The following is a 5,021-nucleotide window of genomic DNA, read 5'->3' on the forward strand; positions in this document are numbered from 1 at the left end:
GGGTGGGAGGCATGAATCATCATTTTCAGCAAGTGACCTTTCTTGCAAAGGTGGACAACAGGTGTGGTACTCATGCAAATGATGGAAAAGGATGACTCATTGCATTTTAATTTATATTACTTTTAGTGGGTAGGACTGTTCCAAATCAGGAAAAGGACAAAAGTTTCTATTATGTCTTTGGCAGCTCTTTTTGTTTGTTTCTGACCCTTCTAATGTCCCAAATTAGATAAAATAACAGAAATAAAGGTAAGGTTCTTAGACAGGCTTAGATAAGAGAAAAGCCTGTGAAAAATCTGCCTGAAGTAGAATGGGAGAGAGGTGCTAACTGAAGAATGTGAATCATGCTGTCAGAAACTGGACAGAAGAAACAGGTCATATAATGGCTATCTCTTTATTTCATAAAAGTATGGATACATATTTTTTCCTTTTCAACTTAAAGACCAGTAATGTAAGAGTTTTTAAAAAATATTTAAGATTTTTTGATCATCTAGAAGATCTAAGGCTCTTTTGTTAGGCAAATAAGAGTTGAACCATTATCTTTTTCTCTTTCAACATGTTACTTTACTTTTGTTAAAAAAAATTTTTTTTAAATGTTTGTTTATCTTGAGAAAGAGAGAGAGAGAGCACATGCATGAGTGGAGGAGGGGCAGAGAGAGAGGGAGAGAGAGAAACTCAAGCAGGTTCTGCACTGTCAGCATACAGCCTGATGCAGGGCTCCATCTCGTGAACTGTGAGATCATGACCTGAGCCAAAATCAAGAGTCACATGTTCAACAGACTGAGCCACCCAGGTGCCCCAAGGTTTTTGTTTGTTTGTTTGTTTGTTTGTTTTTAACTTTGTTCATTTGTTCATTTTTGAGAGAGAGAGAGAGAGAGAGAGAGAGAGAGAGCATAAGCGGGAGTTGGGCAGAGAGAGAAGGAGACACAGAATCTGAAGCAGTCTGCAGGGTCTGAGCTGCCAGCACAGAGCCCAATGCGGGGCTCAAACTCACTAACTGTGAGATCATGACCTGAGTGGAAGCCAGGTGCTTAACCCAATGATCCATCCAAGTGCCCCCAAGGATTTTTTTTAAATATGGAACACTTCAAGAATTTGCATGTCATTCTTGCACATGGTGGCCATGCTAATCTTCTCTAAATCATTCCAATTTTGGTATATGTACTGCTGAAGTGAGCATTTGTTAGTGAATCTTAAAGACTACATTAGCTAAAAATGAGGAAGGATCCAAACAGTGACAAATAATGATAAGAAAAAAGGCAGCACAGTGATATACAGAAATACTGTATTATTTTGGAAACAAGAGAATGAAAACTGTATTGCACTATATGACAGCAAAAGCATAGAGCAGTCTAACATTAGCACTGAAGCATCATAGGGTCACTCTATCCTTGACCACAAATATTTAGTGCTTTTAATCAGCTCACAAAATTGAGTCTTACCACTCCTTGGAAATCAATGGCCAAAAGGAGCTCTTTCCCAGTGTTTATAACTAAACATTTTAGGAGGAAGATGGAAATATGTTAGCCTTTTCTCCAAGTAATCAAGTGTTGTCCTTCCACATGAATGAATGAATGAGTGAATGAATACATAACATACATAGATACATACATACATAGATACATACAAACATACATATATACATAGAAGGCTGGCTTAGTTATGATCATATGACTGCTTAGTTCTCCCAGATACACATTCTCTCCCAGCTTCCTGATAGTCAGCTACAACTAAAACAATCTGAAATTGTTTGCTCTCATTGTCATCATTTGACCCTTGTTTCTGAACTCAGTCCAGCATTTTTTGTATCACTACATGAAATACCATAAATCATAATTCCAAGAGCCCTTCAATGACCTGTTTGGAGAGACTGGTTAATGAAAGTGAGTCTAGTACAGATTTTTGGCACCAGAACTTGGTATGGTATGACTCAGTATACAGGAACTATAAAAGACTGCTTCTCTCCCTATGGTTTTGAAAAGAGGTCAAAGCCCATGTTCGGAACTTTCCTGTTGCTGGAGAATGAAGAGATGCCCCAAATACAGGGGGAAACACATAGACTTACAAATAAAAGTTGGTCTCAAATTTCAAGGATATAAAGATATTCTTATTTTTTGAGTAGTTAGTGCAGTGCAGTTTCCCTCAAACTACACACCACTAAATGTGCTTCCAAAAGTTTTCTGAGAACAGAATCCAACTGAGGAAATTCATCCCAAAGCAAAGATACTAAATCATATTTCTTCCAGTTTCTATGCTACATTCACCAAGTATACATTGCTAAGACAGCAACGCACTCCTCTAGGACACTAGGGAACATGAAAAGCTGAATGGAAATAAACAACAATAAATCACATGTTGGAGATATATATATATATATATATATATATGTATATATATATATATATATAAAATGAGTTTAATTTGTGAAAATTACTAAGCAACTTTTGAAATTAATAACTGTAGTTTAAGAATTCTAAATATAATAAATTCTATTAACAGTCTTGGTAAATTTTTGTGTCAGCTCTTAAGTCCCAGGTGAAAGAGGACATTGAATGGAGTGAATCCTACCCTGACCAACCCAGGAACAAGCTAGCCAAATAGAGGAAATGAAGACTACAAATAGAACATAGCACCATCTTTCTTTTATCTTTCAACTTTTACTGACTGTTTTAATGGTTCATGGGTGAAGAGTTTGTGTTAACGTGTGTCATCCAAGCCTGAAATAAATGTTCAATCAGTGTCTAAAACTGTCAGCCAATGAATCAAAATCAATAGTACCCAGATCAAAGTTCTAGGAAGGGGACAAAATAAATGGATTCCAATAGGTACAACATAAGAGCTCCCAGGTGAGTTCTGGGGAGAAAAAGAAACGAAATTGGTAACCTGGAGTATTTTAGGTTGATTGTATGGGAAATTGTGTCAACATGAAAATTGCAATGACTTACCAAAAGATCCATGAACACTCTTCCTCTTGGAATCTGTAATTAGTGGTGTGAGTGTTTAGGAGTTTGAGATTATTGAGCAACCTCATTTTGTAATTATTTGAAAACTGCATCCCATCTGTAGTTAAGAGTTCCCATGGCTCTTATGTCTGTTTTGTAGAAATTGCACTCAACTGTGTTTCAGTTATGTTTTTATTTCTCCAAGGAGGATTGTCACTCAAATAGAAAAGCACCTAAACCTAAACGCTAAAGGTTAAAAAACAAAATATATGCTATTTTTTCCTCTTTAAGCATTTCTGTGCTTTATACATTTATATTATTTTATGTAGGAATAATTAATATAAGATTTAAAGATTAGAGATACATTGTTTACAGAAGAACTAAAGCTATGTTTTCGGGGCACCTGGGTGGCTCAGTCAGATGTTAAGTGTCTGACTTTGACTCAGGTTATGATCTCCTGGCTCATGAGTTCGAGCCCCATGTAGGGCTCTGTGCTGATAGCTTACAGCCTGGAACCTGCTTCAGATTCTGTGTCTCCTCTCTCTGCCCCTCCCCCACTCACATTCTTCTGTCTCTCTAAAAAACCATGTTTAAAATTAAAAAAAATTTTTTTTCAATAGGAAATTAAATGTTCTAAATCTAGCATGTTTGTTCATTTGTTTTTAATTCTTTAAACATATTACTAATAGAATTGAAATAATTTGCCAAATTCAGAGTGAAAATGACAATAAGCCATTTTCCTAGTTTCCTATCAATATTTGGAGGAATGGTAACAATTAAACCTAATAAAACTTCTGTTGTTTTTTAATGAACTTTTAATTTTCAGATAATTGTAGAATTAGTTGTTCTAGTTGTAAGTTGTAAAAAGACAGAGAGATCCTTTCCATCCTTTACCCAATTTTTCCCCAATGGTAACATCTCACACATCTGTAGTATACTATCACAACCAGAATACTGAAACTGATACAATACACAGATCTTATTCAGATATCCCAAGTTTTACTTGCACTCATTTGTGTGTGTTTGTGTTTATGTGTGTGTGTGTGTGTGTATTCAGTTCTATGAATTTTATCACATGTGTAAGTTTGTGTGCCCACTATCACAGTCAAGATACAGAACAGTTCCAACAGTACAACAATTCCTGGTTATTTCCTTTCATTATCACCCCCATCTTCCAGCCCTTTACCGCACTCTATACTCCCTAACTCCTAGCAACAATTAACCTGTTCTCTCTTTCTATAATATTGTCATTTCAAGAATGTTATATAAATGTAAACATACAGTATGTGTGGGAATGACTTTTTTCACTCCATATAATTCCTTTGAGATTCATCCAAGTTGTTGTGTATAGCAATAAAATTTTTAAATGTTAACATCACTAAGTAATATAAGACAAACAGTCATAATCTTATGGTGATTAAAAGAATCTTTCAATGGTCTAGTTTACTGCTTTTCGATCACCTGGGAGCTTGTTAAACTAAAACACAACTAGTTGGGCTCCACCCCTAGAGCTCCTGGTAAAGTGGTCAGAGAAGGACCTGAAAACGCACATATCTAAAAGTTCCTCTGAGTGAGGCTGATGCTGCTGACGCCTTTTAGTAATACTGTTTTTAATTTATAATTAAGAGCTCATTAGAATTCCAATTTGAAATATTGTTCTAAAATAATTCATTGTCACTCTTGTATACCCAAAATTTATGGGTCTAAAAGAGAAAGTAATATTCTCCGCCTTCTCAAAAAATCCTCCAATATTTTCAAGAGGAAACCAGACTTTCGAAATCAGATACCAAATAAACAAAAAGAAAACAGGCAGTTTACAAAAGAGGAAATACAAAGAGCCAATAAACTAAATAAACAAAAGTGTTTCTCAGTAGTAATCAAGGAAATGCACATTAAAGCAATGAGCTCATAAAGTATTATTGGCAAATATTTCAAAATTTGGTAACCTCACATGTTGGTAAGATGACAGAAAAACACACAGCCATAATAGCTAATGAACAATTACTTTAATGAGCAATTTCTACAATTTATTAATGTTAAATATGCTTTATGATCCAGTAACTGTCATACCAGATCTCTATG

The 5,021-nt window shown here is 35.2% G+C and overlaps 1 non-coding gene across 1 annotated transcript; it reads right to left on the reverse strand.

Annotated features, from left to right (window-relative positions):
• Window positions 1–1,068: 1,068 nt before the first annotated feature.
• LOC131515576 (U6 spliceosomal RNA) lies at window positions 1,069–1,177 on the reverse strand. Its single transcript, XR_009263642.1, has one exon. It is a non-coding gene; the product is annotated as a U6 spliceosomal RNA (small nuclear RNA).
• Between the last annotated feature and the right edge of the window lie 3,844 nt (window positions 1,178–5,021).

Source organism: Neofelis nebulosa, chromosome 6, assembly GCF_028018385.1.
Source record: "Neofelis nebulosa isolate mNeoNeb1 chromosome 6, mNeoNeb1.pri, whole genome shotgun sequence".
NCBI lineage: Eukaryota > Metazoa > Chordata > Mammalia > Carnivora > Felidae > Neofelis > Neofelis nebulosa.